This window comes from Jatropha curcas, chromosome 7, assembly GCF_041381405.1.
Source record: "Jatropha curcas cultivar XTBG-Jc1 chromosome 7, XTBG_Jcur_1.0, whole genome shotgun sequence".
Classification (NCBI taxonomy): domain Eukaryota; kingdom Viridiplantae; phylum Streptophyta; class Magnoliopsida; order Malpighiales; family Euphorbiaceae; genus Jatropha; species Jatropha curcas.
In genome coordinates, this window is record NC_143157.1 from 27,238,142 (window position 1) to 27,258,635 (window position 20,494).

The following is a 20,494-nucleotide window of genomic DNA, read 5'->3' on the forward strand; positions in this document are numbered from 1 at the left end:
TGGTAACAATATCTCCCCAAGGTTCGCCAAGTTTCACTTTACTTCAAACTGAAGCAACTTTGCATTTCTTGCTCTCTTCTTCCTCATCGTAAGATTGATCTTGTGATTTGCTATGAAATTGTTGTTGGTCACCTTCCTTGCCCCATAACAGCAAATATAATCCTACAATTACAACAGCAGCTCCCAATATGCTGTACAAGCCGCAAAACATTTTGAACATTTTAATGCTTTTATTTATACGCATATAACTGTATATTCAGTTATTTCAATTCCAAATTACCTGCCGAGGTATAGTTTTCACCAAGAACAAAATATGCTAAAATTGCCACTAATATTGTTGAAAGGGGATTGAAACATGGTTACAAAAACTGGTCCTCTTGCTTCTGTGCAAAACAGCTGAACATAAACTATTAAACCTGATACCACAATTCCCTGCCATATAAATAATTCAATTAATTGAATTCAAGAATTAGTGCCGTCGATGATTAATTAATCCAAAATAAAACATTGGCTTTCTGTACTTACACCGTATACAGCAGACCAGAAATCGATATTGAACCCAATTGTCCAAGCAGCTTTTTTATGTTGTACAATAACGGTAAAGAAAGCTGACTGTGCAGCCCCAACAAAGCTCATCCACGTAGTCAGCGATAGTTGAGCAGGATACTTTTTTAGGGTAAATGCCTAAAAGATAATTGTCAAAAATTTATATATCAGAATAAATTTTATCTGTTTTATTTGTTGATACGAAATGCCATAGTTTCTGTTCTTTCTGTTTAGTTAAGTGCAGCACATTCTGATAAAATAAAAGTAAAGTGTAAAGCTTAACCTGCATAATATACCATATAGACCATGACATGCAGCTAGCAACAGTAAGAATTGAACCCTTTAACCAGCTCTCTTGATTGCTTGCAGTTTTTCCACCAATATGGATTATAGGATCCCAAAGATTTTTCATCACAGGACCTTTATATAATGTCATAATCATTACACCTGCCAAGGAAATTGAAGTTCCTAGAACTTTCGCTATCCCACGAAGATTTCGAAGATTAAGACTCTCCAGCCTGCATAGCATTAATTTAACAATAGTTGGACATATATGCATGTATCCTTAGAATTATGGAATAAAGTTAACTAACCTTAATACAACCGCAATTACAAAAGTCAAGGAAGCTATGGTGTTAACCATTGATGCAAGAAATGTCGGAGAGGTGTATTTCAGGCTTGCAAAATACATGTTCAGAGTCAAACCCACGCTGTAAACATTCAAAAAACGCTATAAATATTGTATTTTTTCAAATTTTATTTTCTTAATTATCCAGATGCATTCATTAATTAAATTATATAAATCAACATATGCTCTTACCCAGGAGAGAGAGGATGAATATTTCCAAAAATAGAGCTAATGTTAGCTTCGGCCTTTGTTTTCTGCAGGAGAAGAGTTAAGTATAGATATGAGAATCGTAAAATAACATAAAATAAAATTTGCATGAACTATTACCTTTCAAGAAAATAGGCAAAAGGAAGCATTACTACACCAGCAACAATATGTCTATAAGTATGTAGACATGAGGATTCATTCCATGTTTAAAAGAAGCTTCAGTGATAAAGTAGAGAAAAGTATAGCCAATCTGTGCGAGAACCATAAGCAGGTGTGGCTTAAACCTTGTGTAAAGGTCAGCAATAGACTTGAAATCCATATCAAAATTCTGGTTCTTTCCCTTCAGGAGCACAACCTGCCCATTCATATAGAAGATAATTGATAAATTTTTGAGAAAAACAAAATGGGTGTTTATTCTTGTAGCATGTTGTTGTTAGCATCATGTTCCCAGAATATCATATTCTTTTATTGTTGAATGTTTACCAGATATGGGAAAGAAAATGGAAAGAATATTTTATGCAGCAAAAATTTTCTGTTTATATTCCATGAGATTAATGTCACCATCACCACTCATCAGCCACTATTGCATAGAGGACATAGAGAAAAGGTAGAAGAAATTAAGCATCTTACATTAATTGCTTGTCATATTTGTACCACCTTAATTATAGTCATAGGCCCTTTGGTTGAGATTTCGAAAACCAATTTTGCATACCAAAGTAAACTTCCCGTTTATGGAATTGGCTTTCAGTGCAACTATTTCAAAAGAAAGAATGTTTTTGGCAAAGGAGTCTCAATATACTCTTTTGAATATAAATATGCATAAATTAGAATGCAATTGTTAATATATTTATATTAATAGTATATTAAATGTATAATTATCGTTTATATAAATAATTAGTAATATATAATATTGTAATTTCACTCATTGATCTAGCTAGTTGGGAAACTTGGATAACTTGATTAATCAATGGAAAAAATATATATCCTGTAAAGGAATTTATGCTTTTCTTTTTCATATGTAGCAGCTGACCGCAATGTAATTCTTTATTTGTGATTTCATAAGAGCATTATTAATCTACTTGATAAAATTATTTCCTTATATACACTCTAGAAGAAATTTCATATATATTATATGTGTGATCTACAAGAACTTGGAACAAAGAAAGCATCTAATTCTTATAACTATACCTTCGAATTTATTTCTCTTTGATTTTAAAAGTCAGGCAATTCGTGAGTTGTCCTTATAATTATTATATATCAGATTGAAAGTATATATTAGAACGTCACAGAATGATTCTGCCATTAGAAAATGGAATAGAGGCATATATATCGCAAAAGCTAAACAACACTTTGTTTCTTCAGGGAATGTATAATATTCTCCTTCGAATTTTTTTCCCTCCTTGCTGTATACGAAGCTTGGACTAGAGCAGTAGGATAATCGTAACATGAAAAGTTCTAACATCTCTCATTTTAGAATGAATAAAATAAAAATTTCAACACACAACAAAAGTGAAATTTGCATACTTACAGTGTAGAGGATGTCGAGCACGTTTGGCAATCTTCGCATAGAACAAAGAGAAACCAAAAGAAGATGAGAGAAATTGATTAAAGAAGATGAGCGTCTGCTAGTCAGTGGTTTTACACCGAAGAGCTTGTATGCATATAATTTGTAAGGAGTTGTTATGTTACGTGTAAGTAGTAAGAAAAATAAATGACATGCGTGTACATAAGTCATCACTGACTATTATGCATGCCTATCATTTGTCAAATTCTCTAGGTTTGTTTCTTTTTGAGGATGCCATATTTTAATTTAGTGTTGGGGGCAAAATAAAGCGATCAGATCCCTTTTTTTTCAATATCATATTTTCATATACTATCTCTATTTCACGGTGATTGTCACATTTTAGAAAATAGTTTATTTCAAAATACTTATTACATGGTTTCAGAGATAATAAATTTATTTTTTTCACGTTTACCCTTTATATAGGACCAATAATTATTACTTCAATTTAATAATTTTTTAAGAAATTAATATTAAATTAAAATAATTTATAATTTATATAAATTTAACGGAAATAGTTTCACCAATTAACATACCAGCGATTTACTAGGGCAAAGTCAGAAGTGGGCTACCAACCCACTAACTTGGTGTTGGGAATAAGCATACTTTGATCTGTCTGACGATGAAAGTTAGGGATGAATTTCCTTTTTTCTTGCATTAAGCATCTCAAAATTATATCCCCATATTCCTCAATTGTCCTACAAAGTTCAATTCACCATATTTTGAGAATGAAAAATACAAGTTGTTTACTTTCTTATTATAGAATCTCGTGCTAGTATTAGTTTTCTCAGTCGCATATTTAAGCTTCTGAATTTTTAAACTTGTAGATTAAATTTTTATTTATCAATATTGAATTCTTCAATTTTATTTACATAAAAATTAAATTTTAAATTAACTGAGAATAACGGAAAATGGAAATCATTAATGGTAATGGTAAGAAAATATTCGATAATAACGTAATACATAAAAAATAGTCATTACAATAAGGATTTTACTTCAATAAAAATAAAATTCAAGAACGTAATGCCAACAAATAAAAGCTTACTTTGAATAAAAACAAAGAAATCTCAATTAAATCCAACGTGCCTTTTGACATATATAATCATCATTCTCCAATCTCAGTTAAATCCTAGTAGAATAATACAGTCCTACATGTATTAACAGTAAAAATCAGTTTATAATTGCATACTTGGGAATTAAAATATAGCAAAGCATTTCTTGGTTGCACTTGATTTCAACTAGACAAGATAAAGGTGGCTCAAGATACAGAGAAAAAAAACAGGGTAGTTAGATGATAAGACAGTTCTAATTTGTTTAAATTGTTTAGTAGGAAGGTCGGTAATGGATAATGACAGAGGAATTGACCTACAGAGAGTATACATAAACAGGACAAACATGATAGTAAGCAAAAAAGAGCAACTTAATGTCTGGTTTTTGGTACAAACAAATGCTAAGAAACAAAAACCTTTCCTCTACTAATCTTATGCAGTTCCAAGACATATTATTGCCAACCGATAATGCCAAGACAAAACGACTCCTTTGGAAGAAAATGTAAACTTGTTGTAATATAATACTTTCTATTCAAACATTACAATGTTGTGGAAGTTCCATCTATTGATCAGTGATCACAATCAGCTATCCATTTCTTTTTGTTGCAAAATAGAAAAAGAATAAATCCGAATCCAATGAATGTAAAATTTGAAACAAATTCTATTTCTTTTTCGTATTGACACTGTAGAATAATGAAAACTTCTATGACACATGGGTTTTTTAGTGTCAGAAACAAATTCTTTATCACAAGCAAGAAATTGTCTAACCTGCCGCTAGTAGCCATAGCATTATCAGAGATGATATTGCAATGGTTATCCAGCTTAAAAAGGCCAATGCCACAGACACTTCGTACCGTGGCATTCGCCCAAATAACCACAATTTCCAGCATCATGAAACAAGAGCACTGTGATGCCTGCTGAGGCGGAAGCTGCTGCAAGAGACAATGTTGCCGTTACCTGTTGGAAACGTATGCTGTTTAAACAACAACCATATGAACACAAAATCTTTTGATTTGGTGACCAATGATTAGAGAACAGTAAAGGTTATGGAGGCTGACCCAGTCTCCAACTACAAAAGGGCTGACCAAGATAGAGTTGTGCAGAACCTTCTTTCCGGGCCAAGAATATGCATCTAATAATGCAAGTCCAAAGCTCCATATGACTTGTAAACCCATTGAAGCTATTAGGTAGCTGCAAAAAAAAAAAAAAAAGAGGAGTAAATTTTTTACATTTCCTACCTTGGGCTTTGCATTCGACTTATTATAAGACTGGGTGCATACATGCAAAATAAGTTAAGTGGCAGTGGAGTATGAATCAGTTATCTAATAATCAACGTTCTTAGCACTTTTGGCTGAAGATGCTGACTGTTGCGTGCAGTGATGTTAATTGGGTAGATTTTTTCCAACTGCAGAATGGGCCTAGCCAAAACATGATTGACCAAATGGTATGGCATGCTTAGAGAGGAAAAATTTGTGGGAATAACAAAACAAGATGACTGGAGCTTGATACAGGATGCGATTACTGTGGGTAACACTGAAACGTTAGTCCATGCTCTTGTCGAGTGTCCACGAGTGAGATTTTGTTGGCAGTTTTTCGGTATTCAGCTTACTACTGGGAATTTTCCAAGTTTCTTACAATTGTTGGGAACATTTACACAAGGTGTGGGAGCACGAATTTTTTGAAAAGTTTTGTTATGGGACTATGGAGTGTTTGGTCAAGCCGTAATGAGCTGAAATGGAATCAAGTGGAAGAAGGACCTTATCCTGTGGTTACTCGGTCAGAAGTATGCTCGCATCTTGGAAGAAAGCCTAGCTGAAGCTGTCAGGTTCAGGTACAAGGTACCGATGCTCCTGCAGGTAGTCAATGGTTCCCACCACCTGTTGGTACTTTTAAAATCAATTTTGATGCTACCCTTTTTCCCTCTGTTGGCCATGGAACTGTCGGCGCTGTCATTTCAAATTGCAACAGGGGGTTTGTATCAGCAGCAACGTCTTCATTGCAAGGTTGTTCTTCTCCAGCAGTAGCAGAAGCTCAGGCGCTAAGAAAGGTGTTGTCTTGGTTGATATCGAGCTACTCCAGCCTGAAGATTCAAATTGAGACCGATTGTCTGCAGGTTTACTGTGCTATGAGAAATTCTGTCCAAGATTGGTCTGAGTTTGGAGTAGTTATTTCTGAATGTAAGCTTCTTTTAGTCCAATTGCCAAATGTCACCTTGGCTTGGATAAGAAGACAAGCAAATGATATAGCTCATGTATTAGCTAAATCAGTTTCTCATGGGGCTTGTTTTCGAACTTGGGATATTGTTCCCATTTGTATTGCTCGTTTTTTATCTTAATAATAAATGATCAATATTAAATGTCAAAAAAAAAAAAAAAAACAAAACAAGATGAAGATAGCACTATGCTGCAGTATAATTCCATGGATTACAGATAAGACTGCATAAAAACATAGCTCAAAGACTACAATAACATAACAGCAAAACTAGGAAGGAAATGGAGGTACTGAAAGAAAGTCAATCAAAAAGCATCTAATAAGAATTAACCATAAGATGAACAATCACAAAATACTTCACCTTCACAAGGATTGCAACTCCAATAGAATTTCAACTGTATTTAACAGATATATTTATGTATAAATATGTTCATTCAAGCAATAGCACACTTTTTTTGTGCTAATGCAGCTAAAAATTAAAAATTCGGAGTCATGAAAACTGTTAACTTTATAACTAATTAGCACCTCCTTCCTTCAAGTTTAAAACAGTCTGCCCCATGCATTTGAGAAGTACTATTGACTAATGATCCAATAGGCTCAAAACAAGAATAGACTAACATAAAAGTAAACCAGAGAGGTATTTCGATAATCAAATGCAGCATTTGGATTTAACATTATTCGACTTCATAGCTTTAGAGTTTTGACATCCTCATTACAAATAAAAAGGCACAATTTCTTTCCTCTATGTTCCTTTTTTTTATTATTGAGATCATCCCTATACACAATAGAAAGAGTCCCAAGTTCAACGGCAAAGAATTTGGGAGCATACATATATTAAGGCCTCGGGTTTTCACTGGAACAATTGTAAATATAGTGCCATCCTCTAAGGGGAAAGAAACTAGCTAGGAACAAAGGATGTTCAAGCTAATTTCAGTAACTTCTTTAGCAATAGAAAAAGGTGCAATTTTTCTCATTTTAATTCTAATAAATTCATAATGTAGCAAATGCCAAATATGATAAACGATTTTTGTCACTAGCAAAAGCCATAGAAGTCACAGTCCCTTCTAAAATTTCCAGTTAATTAATATTTGAATTCATAACTTTTTTTTTTCATAAGAAAAATCTGAATTTCCTCAGCGATCAAGCTAATTGTGCAGCTATGACATTTTAGGGAATGAAACATCATCAAGGAAATAATTATGCATCTTAAATTAAATCATGCATTATTGATTATTGGAAATTTGGAATACAGAAACCTAATTTCGCTGCAGATTGCCCGAGTCAACTTCTCCAAATCTATTAATCGATTGAATTTTATTTGTCAAGACTGAAACGACAAATTTCGATTTCAATGACCCCTAAAGAATGGACTACAACAGCTGAATTCAAAAGCAGCTCAAACATCTAATAATCATATAAGGATGGTCAAAAGAACGAATAATACCAGAAAGCAGTGAAATTGAAGAAAGTGGAGGTGGTGGCCATGGCAGTAATTGAGCCGGCCGCAAAAATACACTGCGAAATCCTCAAAGCAAGCGCGGTCACAGTTCCTGGAGTCCCAGCAAAATCCTTCATTTTTTTTTTTTTTTAAACTTTCCTCTACCAAAACCAGTAAATTTCAGCTTCTGAATTGATCAACGAAAATACCATTTCCCCTCAATCACTCAGGAACTCAAGATGAAACACCTGTCAACTCCAAAGGCCAATCTTTACCGAAATAAGACACAAGAAAGCATGCAGAAGGAGGAGCAAAATGACATACCCAGATAAAAAAAAATTGAATAGTAAAAGAAAAAATTAATCAAAATTGCGAGCAAAGCAAAATATTTCAAGAAAGAGAGAGGGAGAAGAGGACATGAAAAAAGGTTAAAGCAAGAAATGATTATAAAAATGGGGACAGGTAAAGCAAACTGTAGAGAGACTTTGAAACGCAAAAATATAATATAAATAAATAAATAAATAATGAAACTGAATATAATAATAAAGACAAAGAACGGTACGCAATTTCCATGGAAGTATCGAGAGTCAACTTGCGTGAGCAGATCTGGTATTGGCATACTTTACCTGGAGAAGTTGAGCAAGTCATTGAAGTTTGTTATCGACGCCATTTTTGGTCCAATTTCAAAGAAACTGATCTTAATTAATTCGTAATGCGAGGAGAGACAGTTCACTTTTGCTTTTGCAGCGATTTTGGTCATTAAAATACCAGTGTACAACTGCACAGCACACTAATTTTAAAATCATTAATAAAATTTACTTAAAAAATGAATGTTAATTGAAAATTCATATTCACCTCTATTGTTCACTCGATTCCCTTTGATTTATCAAATTTAAGATTTAAGAGGACTTCTGATAGTCATTTTGTGAATTTGATAATTGTCAAACGAACAGTGAGATGTGTTTGATATAAGTTGTTGGTTGTTGACAAAAATCTCAATTAATTACTAATTTCGGCAGTTATATTTCAATCTTTTTACTGTTAATGCCGTTGGTAAATTTTTTTTTTTTTTTTTAAATATTAGGGTTGGTAGTTAGATCCAAGGTCAAATCCTATCTTAAGGGGTTAAAGGAAGGACAGAATCATTATCAATCTCCTATGCGAGCACTGAAAAAAAGGGTAAAGAAAGAACCAATTATTGCTAACAAAGTGTACAAAACATTCTTAAAAAATGGAGACAACGCTTTCAGTCTACGCCAACACAACTTATCTGCAATCTATTTTCCTAATCGCCTTTATTAATAATCACAAATTACTCTTTTTCTTTATTTATTTGCACAGTATATGCTTACAACCATATTGAAAAAATTATTTCTCTCAAAGATCTTTTAATAGTCAAATTATTATTATACATTATTGAGAATCTGGGCCCTAGGAGCAATTAATCAAATCCAATTCAATTATTTATTTAATATTGGGCTTATAATGAGTTGGGCTTACCTTTAACACAAAATGGTCTAAGCCATTTTGGTTGGTTCACCCTTCACATTATATGCCATTTCATTTAGTTGTATTTATTCGATGTGGGATTACCCACATATTCCAACATACATTAATTTGATATCTTTTATACTTATTTAGTATATTTGAAAAATATATTAGTATCTAATATTTATTTATCAATAAGAATTAACATTTTTTTTGAAAATAAATTAATGTAAATTAGAATATAAATATTCATTTATTATGTAAAAAAGGATAAAACATAACCGGTTTTTCAAGTGGTAATCAAATTATTTTATTATCTATATAATTAAGTATTTTCTAATTTGTATATTTTATTACAGTTTAGTTGAATTTGAGAAATTGAAAATGAAACACGAGTTGTCAAAATGGTTGAACAAATGGTTTTGACAATAACCCATACCTGAAATTGAGTTGAAAAATAAGTGATGGAAAATCTAAATTGTGTTTCCCATTCCTTTGTATGACCTACCAACAAATGGGTTTTTATTTTATTCAAGTTCCTTTCTCTTTACGCACCCACTTCTTTTCTCTTTCTTCTTTCTTTCTTTTTTCTAACAGTTAATAAAGCATTTAGAAGGTCCAGACAGAAATCCACCAAAAACCCACAATTTGGTGGTTACTTCTTTTCAAATTGGTAAAATGAATCAATTATCTAATCAGAGAAGCCATTTGATATCGGCATTCTCAAGGAATTTCTTTTGAAAATAGTATCAGAAAATGATATGTTATCAATGATTCCAACACCCGAGCTTCCTTTATTTTTTGATTTTTTTTAATATATTTAATAATCCATTGATTATCAGAATAAAAAAAAATTAATTGTTCTTCTTTTATTTTCGTTGTGCATCTGAGCAATTTCTTTTTTTAAATACAAACTCAGCGTTTTATTTATTAATTGGAAAATTTCATGGTTCAAATACAACGTGAAACCACATTTATTGGTGACGGTGACACTACACATAGTTTTGTTTAATCCTGGAGGTATTATTAGCAGCTTCAGAGTCTGTAATCATCAAGGCTTGGCTTCTCATGGAGTTTTTTTTAAAGAACCTTGCAACATATTCACTAACCAGGACTTCTTTATATTTCGGAGGATTTTCTTCAGACAACAATTCTTTTATCGGACCATACAATCTTGCCGGTGGAGCTACACGTCCTGCAAAAAACCCTATTACTGAAATTCTTGGACTACGGCTTGGGAGCACTCTGTGCACGTTGCTCTTGAACTTGTCATTTGACACTATCTGAAGAAGGTCTCCAATGTTGACTACCAAGCTTCCAGGAATAGGTCGAACGTCAACCCATTTATTATCATGAAGCACTTGAAGACCACCAGTCTCGTCTTCAACAAGAACAGTCAGGAATGTGTTATCGGTATGCTTAGTTACTCCCATGGCCAAATCGGGTTCAGGACATGCTGGATAGTAATGACAAACAGTGGTACGGCCTTTGTTACACTCTATAGATTTCAAGTACTCAGGTTTCAGACCAAGAGCTTCTGATAATAATTCGAAGAGAGTGTCTCCAATTTTTCCGATTTGATCTATGAATTCAACAGCTTCATCTCTATAAACATAAACAAATAATTAGCTGTGTTAAATGAAAAATTTATGTTACTGGAATCACCTCTACATTAGTTTAATTAAATACCTGAGAATGGCAGGTAACTCATTTGGGTCAATATGGTCTGATCTAAGCATAGAAACAGAAAATGTATCTCTCCAATCAGCTCTTTCAGATTGAAACAAATCGTGGTTGCTGTTAAATCTCACTCTTCGATTTGTATCACGAGAATAAAACTCTTTCTTTACATCAATATCTTGCTCGTTAAATTTCCGTACAGCATTTATCATGTTATTCAGCAAATCTAAGGGTATTCCATGATTTACCACCTGAAAAAATCCCCATTCCTCCGATGCCCTCCGGACTTGATCAACAATCTTCCCACGATTAGAGGTCAAAAGACCAGTAAGTTCGATGACCGGAAGACCAATGTGGGTGGTCCGAGGGTGGTCGAGGTCCTCAGTGAGTTCATCTGACGATCGAACGAACATCTTGGGAATATTTACTACACCAGCATCTACAAGTCCTCGAACACCAAGTTTTGTGTTATCAAAAGACTTAAGCTCTTCCTTACGATCGTAACCAAATTCCATTTTAGTATTGCTTATGATTTCTATTTCTTTCACTCTGTGATAGCTTTCTATGATTACAAATGAATTTATAGAAACTAGTAGTTAATGATTCAATTTTGTCTTGTATACTTAATTTAATCTTTGTTAACTGGTTATTGGCTATGATTCCCAAGTTGAAAGGAAGAGATTTTCTATTTTAAAAGTGTTTTAAGGTAGAATGTAAGCTTACATTTTCTTAATTACATACAGTGAGCAATAAAATAATAAACAAGAAATAGCAGAATCTATATTATAATATAATGCAAGCTGAAACAAAACGTAAAACAAAATCGATTCTCTACATTACAGCAATTGACGTTAGAAATTAGAATCAAAGGCTGGATCCAGTATCCATAATTTCATCCTCCCTTGAATTTACATCAATGCACTTTATCGCGTTTATTATAATTAAAAATTTACAAACTTCATTTTATAAATATAACTGTAAAGAATGACTTACTAGAATCCCAGCTAAGTTACAGTGGAAAGTTGTCGTAGATATCGTGGAATTTTTTAATTCTGTAATTTTTATTAATAAAGTAATTTAAACCATTTAATTTTATTCTAAAGAAGAATTGTAAATTCATAGATTATGTTTTTTTCCAACCAAAGGATGGAATGCGAAATTCCATTGATTTCACGATCATGGATTTACATTCTATAGATATTATAAAATTCATGGATTTCATATTTTATCAATCTAAACTACCTTTAAAAGAATTACATGCTAGAGTTTAATATTTTGATTTTTTTTTTCTTTTTCCTTTTTTGTAGTAAACGGCAAACAAACATGTATCCACCTAACATCCAATACAGCAAGCAATTGACTGAAAAACAAGATAAATAAAATTATTAGAATTATTTTGTTTTTTCTGAGCAGGATTTATAATAAGATTTTCAAACAAGACAATCGAACAAAAGTTGGGGCAAAAGGAGATCCCGTCTGTCCTGTTCCTGATTAACTTACTGAGTTATTCTAGTTTAGTTCTGTGACAAGAAACTATAGAATAAGATTTTTGTTGACACTTGATGCAACAACCCCACCTTGGTTTCGTGGTTTGGAGTTATGATTGAAAAAGAAAAGAAAAGACCTAACCATTGGAACTGTCGAGTATAGACTATGCTACCTAGTTTATGTCTGCAAAAATCAATTACTGCCAAATTAACTATCTTAAATCGGAGCCTTAGTCATTTTTATTTGGAAACATAAACCGAACACAGCAAGGTTTTTTTAAAAAATCTTAAAGATATATTACAAATGCTATTGCTGTTATTAAGGTAACGAATTTTCTTACTCGACTAGTTCAATTACAGTGGCATAACAATACCTCTGGTTATTTATGTTGCAACAAAATGAAACTGTCCTCAGTTAGCTATCAGTATCATCACATTTTGTAGTAATCTAGATTATATTTCTCCTCAAGCGGCCTAGAATAAAATCCGGAAAGATACTCACCTAACGCAACTTCTCTATACCGTGGAGGGTCTGAACAGTTTTTGAATTCAAATATTGGAGAAAAAATATTGCTCTGTATTTTATTTCTCAAGTATCAATGTTCAGCTACAGAGTGAATTTATATACAAAAAGAGAATAATCTAGAATTAGCTAAATGTCTAAATCTAATTGGTAGATAAATTCTGTACATTGGATTATATTGCTGAAATAAATGAATGGAAATGATTGAACCAGCAATGATGGACAATGATTGGCTAATGATTAGTTATTGCTGTTAGGCTCTGTTGGGCTGTGCTGTGGTGATTATTGACAGGCTGTAAGGTGGTTGAGTTAGTTATTTAGGTATGGATTATTCTGTACAGCCCCCCTTCAAGGTGGAGATGGGGAGAGTGATGCCAATCCCAGCTTGAGAATGAAATGATGAAAGGTAGGAAATGGAAGTGGTTTGGTGAAAAGGTCAGCTGGTTGTCGTTTTGAAGAGATGTGGGGAGTAGTTATAAACCCGGAGGATAATTTGGATCTAACAATGTGACAATCTATATCAATATGTTTTGTCCTTTCATGAAAGACAGGATTAGAAGCAATATGGATGGCAGCTTTATTGTCACAATAAAGAGGTATGGGGAGGGTGATAGGTATATGAAAATCCTGAAGAAGGTTGAAGAGCCATTGAATTTCACAAACTGTAGAGGCCATACTTCTGTATTCTGATTCTGCAGATGATCTACTAACAGTTTGTTGTTTCTTGGATTTCCATGAAATGAGAGAATCTCCAAGAAAGATGCAAAAACCAGTGACAGATTTTCTGGTTTCTGCACAAGCAGCCCAGTCTGCATCTGAATATGCAGTAACTTGAAAGTTGTTATTGCTTGGGAAAAATAATCCAACAGATAAGGTGCCAAGAAGATACTTTACAATATGCAGAGCAGCTTTGTAGTGGAAAGAACAAGGACTTTGCATATATTGACTCAACTGCTGTACAGCAAAGGAAATGTCAGGCCTTGTGAGTGACAAGTAAAGTAATCTACCAAGCAATTTTCTAAAGGTTCAGGATCAGGAAGTAAATTATCCATATTAGCTGTTAACTTGGTGCCCTGAATGTATGGAGTTTGTGCTGGTTTGGCTGCAGATAAACCAGTGTCTGAGATGATATCAGTGATGAATTTCTGTTGAGAAAGAATCATTCCATGCTGTGATCTAGCAATTTCAATGCCTAAAAAATATTTGGCTTTCCCAAGATCTTTGATAGTGAATCTGGAATGCAAGGATTGTTTGAGATCACAAATAAGACTGAAATTATTTCCTGCAATTAAACAGTCATCAACATAACTAATAAAGCTAGGAAATTATTTTCAGACCCTTGTGTGAATAAGCAATGGTCATTTGGTGATTGAATAAAGCCCAAAGATAAAAGAAAGGAAGTAAATTCCTTATTCCATTGCCGCCCAGCTTGTTTGAGACCATAGAGGGACTTCAATAATTTGCAAACCTTGCCTTGAGGGACTTTGTGATAGCCTGGTGGGGGTGACATATAGATATCTTCAGTAATTTCACCATGAAGATATGCATTGTTAATATCTAGTTGGTGAATGTGCCATGACTTTGCAGTAGCAATAGATAAGAAGGTTCTGACTGTTACCAATTTAGCAACAGGAGAAAATGTGTCAGTGTCAATTCCAGGGATTTGACTATACCCTTTAGCTACAAGCCTTGCTTTATACCTGTCTATGCTCCCATCAGGATTATGTTTGATTCTGTAGATCCATTTGTTCCCAATTGGTTTTTTCCTTTTGGCAAATCAGTGATGACCCATGTCTGGTTTTGTTCCAGGGCATTAAGTTCAAGTTCCATGGCAGCTACCCACTTACTATCACCTCTGGCTTGACTGTAAGACTTAGGTTCCTGAATATTTGACACTTGAGCAACAAAATTATGGTGAGGTATTGTGGGAGAAAAGGAGAGTAAAGATGTTTGTGTACCTGAGGATGTAGCAGCTGAGGCTATACTGCTGGTATTAGTTGTGGCAACAAAATCATCCAACCATCTTGGCTTTGTATGTTGTCTTGTGCTCCTTCTTATTTGCAAATCAGGTTGAGGAATTTGGTTTGGTTCAAGTGGTTCGTTGGTGATGGTGAGTCTAGTTCTGGTAAGGTATGTTCTGGTGTAAGGTGCTGTGTAGGGGCTTGAGGTGCTGGTGGAGAAGGTGTATCAGTTTGTAAAGGTTGGGAATAAGAAGAAAGATTATGGTGTATTTTGGCAAGGAAGAGTGGGCAACTGATTCTGGATGATTGTTGGAGAAGGGAAATATATGCTCATGAAAGACAGTATCCCTTGAGTGAAAAAGGGTTTTGGACTCGAGATTATATCTATACCCTTTATGTTGGTTTGAGTAGCCAATCAATACTGAAGGAGAAGCTCTCTTTTGAAATTTGGTTTTGTGTGGGGTAACATCTGTGGCATAGCAGAGACAACCTATGGTTTGAAATAGGAAAGGTCAGGGATTTTATTGTATAAGTTTTGATATGGAGAGGTCCAATGAAGGGGTTCTGAAGGTAATCTATTTGTGATATATGTGGCAGTAAGGAGCAACTCAGACCAGAAATGTGTAGGAAGATGAGATTGAAACATTAAGGACCTGGCTACTTGAACTAAGGTTTTGTGTTTCCTCTCAACTCTTCCATTTTGTTGAGGGGAATACACACAGGATTTTTGGTGAATAATGCCTAAATTTTCAAACAAAGAAATGCAACTGGAATTAATAAATTCACTGCCATTATCAGTTCGGATTGCTTTGACTCTTTTATTGAATTGGGTTTGAACAAAGTTAAAAAATGTGGTTAAGGCTTGGTGAACTTGTGCTTTTGAATGTAACATGAAAGTCCAGGTATATCTTGACATATCATCAACAATTGTGAGCATATAGAAAGCATTTGTAATAGATTTGACCCCATAGGGCCCCCAAATGTCAATGTGTAAAAGATCAAAAGCATGAACTGAAATAGAATTACTTGGATAAAATGGTAATCTGGACTGTTTTGAAAGAGGACAAACAGGACATATAAAGGATGAAAAATCACATTTAGGTAAATTTGCAATATGCTGATATCTTTTGAAAGACAAATGTCCTAATCTAGAGTGCCATAAGAAAGCTTTGTGGCTGGGACGATCTGAGTCTTTTGTTGAATTTGATTGTTGCTGGAAAAGTAAAAGAGTCTTTGGTGAAGTAGTATAGGCCTGCCACAACTATACCAGAAGCAATGGTGACCTCAGTCTGCATATCCTGAAAGAAACAGTAATTTGGAAATAAGTGAGCAGATAAATTGCAGGTACTAGTTAAGGTGCTAACACTGATAATGTTACATTTCAAGGAGGGTACATATAGGACATTATGCAATGTAAGCTTAGAGTTTAAAATCACTTTTCCATATTGTGTCACTATTTTAACTGTTCCATCAGGCAGCTTAAGGAATTTGGGTTGTGGTAAGATGTGCAAGGAAACAAAAAAGGTTGAATTATAAGTGAGGTGATCAGTTGCTCCAGTCAATAACCCAGTTACCTTTATCATTAAAATCAATACCAGAGATGAGGGAAAGTAGAATGCTACCTGAGAATTGAACAATATTAGCAGCAGCATCAGATGTACCAGGGTTGTGAGAAATGGATTTGCCTGTGACTGCTCTGTTCACTTCTTGCTGAATAAACTGACTGAGATGAGGACTGATTGTGTCATTAATTGTTGCAGGAGCAGTTGGAGCTGGAATGTCAAGTGGTGATTCTGATGCAACAATATTATGAACGGAAGCAAAATTTGCAGTTTGTTGCTTGCCCTTCCTCTTCTGTGGATCAAAATACCAGTCTGGATATCCAATCAACTTGAAGCAGCTTGTTTTTGTATGTCCAGTTCCTTTACAGTGAGTGCAGTATCTGTCAGCCTTGTTCTGTGGTTCCCTTGTCTTTTCCCTCTGATTGTTTCTTCGATAAGCTACAGTAGGCTGATTGGTTGATGAGTGAGCATTATTGCTGTAGAATTTGATGATTCAATGGGCTGGTGATGAATCTCCCTTTGTTTCTCGACACTCAGGATCATGCTGAAGGCTTGACTAACAGGAGGCAATGGATCCATGATAAGGATATTGTTTCTGGTATTATCATACTCATTGTTGAGTCCCATCAAAAATTGCATTAGTTTATCTTTTCTTTCAAGCTGTGAAAAAGAATGAGCAGCTCCACATGTGCATACAGGTAGAGTTCTAATAGAAGACAATTCATCCCATTTTCTTTTGAGACAAGAGTAATATTCATTAACAGATTTGGTATTTGAACGATATTTGCTAGATCTCTAAGAATTTGGAATTCAAGAGGACCATTAACTTGGCCATAATTATGGGTAACTTCATCCCACAAATCCTTGGCAGTAGGACAGAAAACAAAATTATCAGCTACTTCTTCAGACATGGAATTTAATAGCCAAGATATAACCATACTATCTGTTCTAGCCCAAGTTTCATAATTAACCGCAGTGGTTCAGGACTAGCAACAGACCCAGTAATAAAACCAAGCTTATTCTTTGCCCTTAAAGCAATCTTAACAGATCTACTCCAAGATAAAAAATTACCAGGATTCAGTTTAATGCTCACTAGAGACTGACCAGGAGCATCGGAGTTGACAAGAGTTAACGGATCAGAATCATTAATTTTACCATTATTTGCAGTGGTATTATCATCCATTTTCAAGATAGAACAGAGAACAATGAAAATGCAGCAAGAAGGTTTAATGGAAAAGACAAAGGAATAAATAGAAAAGTTTCTGAATCGAACCTGCAGGCTCTGATACCATGAACAGTTTTGAATTCAAATATTGGAGAAAAAATATTGCTCTGTATTTTATTTCTCAAGTATCAATGTTCAGCTACAGAGTGAATTTATATACAAAAAGATATCTAGAATTAGCTAAATGTCTAAATCTAATTGGTAGATAAATTCTGTACATTGGATTATATTGCTGAAATAAATGAATGGAAATGATTGAACCAGCAATGATGGACAATGATTGGCTAATGATTAGTTATTGCTGTTAGGCTCTGTTGGGCTGTGCTGTGGTGATTATTGACAGGCTGTAAGGTGGTTGAGTTAGTTATTTAGGTATGGATTATTCTGTACAGGGTCGTACTCTGATGTCAACTCCTTGATTGGGCTGTAAGTCCTTAATGGCGTGAAGATACTTCCAGTGAAGAAGCATGCCACAGAAATCCTTGGTCCATCACGGTTAGCGATTACTTTGTGTTCCACACTTTTAAATTTGTCATTTGATATAATCTGCCACCATAAAGTGAATTATTAGAAAAAAGAAAAGATAAGTGTAATACAAGGACAAAGGTGTTTATCTACCCAATAAAAAACAAACCTTAAGAATGTCTCCCATGTTTATTACCAAGCTTCCAGGAATTGGTTGTACATTAACCCATTGACCGTCCTGAAGGACCTGGAGGCTACAAATTTGACTCTGCAGCAGTAGAGTCACCATTCCAGGATCTGTGTGCTTGCTAGCTCCTAGAGTCAGCTCTGGATCAGGACATGCTGGATAATAGTGGCAGCTAAAGGTGTATTCTTCAGCACAGCCCAGTGATCTTCAGTGGTCTGTTTTTAGGCCAAGTGCCTCTGATAGTAACTCGAACAAAGAGTTCCCCAATTTTTTCATATGTTCAGTGTACTCCAATATTGCCCTTCTATGAGTATGACCCAATCATATAACAGAAACATCCATTGAATTTTTCTTTTCTTTTCTTTTGGAAAAATATTAAAAAGTTACAGAGGATATTAAAAGGTTGTTCAACTAAATAAACAGAACAATAGAAAAAATGAAATCAAAAGCAGGGTAGTTCAGGTAACTAGTCAGATTATATACCTGCAAGTAGCTGGCAATTCTTCAGGGTCAAGATGATCGGGCATGGAAATGGTCAACGTGTCCCTCCAATTAGCAAATCTCGAACTATATAGATCATAATTGGAGTTGAATCTCACTTTTCTCGTAAGATCCCGAGAGTAGAACTTCTTCTTGACCTCAAGGTCTTGCTCATTAAACAAGCGTACCCCATTAATCATCTCATCAAAAATACCCAGAGGAATTTCATGATTAACCACTTGGAAAAAGCCCCACTTCCCCGATGCAAGCCTTACTTCCTCTATAATCTCCTTACGCCGCTTGTCCTTCTGGATGTCACTTAAATCAATGACTGGAACTGCCATATCAGCCTGCCGGGAGTGCAACTCCTCGGCAAGATCCTCAGGCGGTCGCATAAATATTTAGGGGATACTCAATAGCATCTACGAATCCTTTGACACCAGCATTTGAGTCATCAAACGCTTTCAGCTCTTTCATTCTTTCAGGATCCAGTTTGGCCGAAGGTCCTCCAATTGCTGTCATACCTATTTTCGGTTTCACAATTTTGCAACACAACTGATTGACGAGCACTGACATTAGAAATGCAGCTTAGAGGGCAATCAACCCCTTTAATGGGCCGTTTCATTCTTATAGACTGGACTACCCTCTAATAGGCCCATTATGTGGCACCGCCTAATACAGAATTTATTATAAACAAAAAATTTAGGCTTTGTAAAAAGGGTGGTTCTTATTCACATAAGGCAATCAAACTCAAGTGTTCAAATTGATCATTATGATTTGCTCAACCGTGATGTAGCAGGAGTTGCTTATAGTAGATTAGTTCACAATTAAAAGAGACCAGAGGTAGAGACAAAATTTACTGTGTAATACTTGTGTCGTCTAATACAAAAGAATCAATAACAAGATTCGGACATACAAAAGATCAAGACAGCATCGTATTGCTGTCCTCAGCTTGGTTTAAAAACAAGAAATAAAGGAGAGAGACAATGTTTCCCCAAATTTCACCACTTTGTCTGATTAATAAATGGAGTACTGAGACAAAGTTCAAAGACAACAGGTCAACATTATATAATACACTCTGCTTGTCCAAGAGTAACGAATGCAGAAAAACTGAGAAATTGTAGACCATGCCTGAAATATATTCATAGTTTGAGATAATGCAATCCAGAATTCCCATCAATTCCTTTTGAGTAGATTTTAGCAACATAATCGCTTGTAGTTTCTTTGTATTTTGGGGGATTTTCTTTTGACAGTAACTGCTTGATTGGCCCATACAGTCTAGAGGAAGTAGTTCCTTGCTCCAAATGTGATCTTAAAAAACAAGCAACTGAAATTCTTGGTCCGACATTCTTTGCCAGTACCCTGTGATATACACTCTTGAACTTATCATTGCTTAATATCTGCTCAACAACAAACGAGACCAGATAAGATAATCTTGATCAAATAAACCTTCCAAATTAAAATGCTAGAGAGATAGATCCATTATAGCTTAAGGATTTACTGTAAGTAGTTTTATCGTTTAGGATCAGAAGTAAATAATACGTGCCTGAGACATATCTCCCACATTTACCACTAGAGCTCCGGGAATAGGAGTAACATCAAACCATTTATCATCATGAAGAACTTGAAGGCCACCTAATTGATCTTGCAAAAGTATTGTAAGGAAACCACTGTCAGTATGTTTGCCAACTCCTAATGTCAAGTTTGGTTCAGGGCATGCAGGGTAGTAATGACCAATAAAATAAAGCCCTTCCGCACAACCCAGATCTTGCAAGTGGTTCAGGTTAAGTCCAAGA

The 20,494-nt window shown here is 34.6% G+C and overlaps 1 long non-coding RNA gene and 5 pseudogenes across 4 annotated transcripts; all 6 read right to left on the reverse strand.

Moving 5' to 3' along the window:
• Positions 1–43: 43 nt before the first annotated feature.
• On the reverse strand, positions 44–1,251 carry LOC149495092 (WAT1-related protein At5g07050-like; annotated as a pseudogene). The gene is made up of 5 exons (XR_016321866.1): positions 1,140–1,251; positions 830–1,064; positions 526–684; positions 281–432; positions 44–162 (listed from the first exon to the last, which is right to left on the reverse strand). The product of XR_016321866.1 is annotated as a WAT1-related protein At5g07050-like (transcript).
• Positions 1,252–1,365: 114 nt separating this feature from the next.
• Positions 1,366–3,038, reverse strand: LOC149495093 (uncharacterized). The gene is made up of 3 exons (XR_016321874.1): positions 2,910–3,038; positions 1,502–1,736; positions 1,366–1,428 (listed from the first exon to the last, which is right to left on the reverse strand). It is a non-coding gene; the product is annotated as an uncharacterized LOC149495093 (long non-coding RNA).
• Positions 3,039–4,725: 1,687 nt separating this feature from the next.
• LOC149495094 (CASP-like protein 5B3) lies at positions 4,726–8,489 on the reverse strand (annotated as a pseudogene). The gene is made up of 4 exons (XR_016321586.1): positions 8,267–8,489; positions 7,647–7,888; positions 5,050–5,182; positions 4,726–4,948 (listed from the first exon to the last, which is right to left on the reverse strand). The product of XR_016321586.1 is annotated as a CASP-like protein 5B3 (transcript).
• A 1,559-nt stretch (positions 8,490–10,048) lies between these two features.
• Positions 10,049–11,513, reverse strand: LOC149495095 (1-aminocyclopropane-1-carboxylate oxidase homolog 12-like; annotated as a pseudogene).
• Positions 11,514–17,742: 6,229 nt separating this feature from the next.
• LOC149495096 (1-aminocyclopropane-1-carboxylate oxidase homolog 1-like) lies at positions 17,743–19,756 on the reverse strand (annotated as a pseudogene).
• A 15-nt stretch (positions 19,757–19,771) lies between these two features.
• Positions 19,772–20,493, reverse strand: LOC149495097 (1-aminocyclopropane-1-carboxylate oxidase homolog 1 pseudogene; annotated as a pseudogene). Its single transcript, XR_016321867.1, has 2 exons — positions 20,245–20,493; positions 19,772–20,098 (listed from the first exon to the last, which is right to left on the reverse strand). The product of XR_016321867.1 is annotated as a 1-aminocyclopropane-1-carboxylate oxidase homolog 1 pseudogene (transcript).
• Position 20,494: the final 1 nt, after the last annotated feature.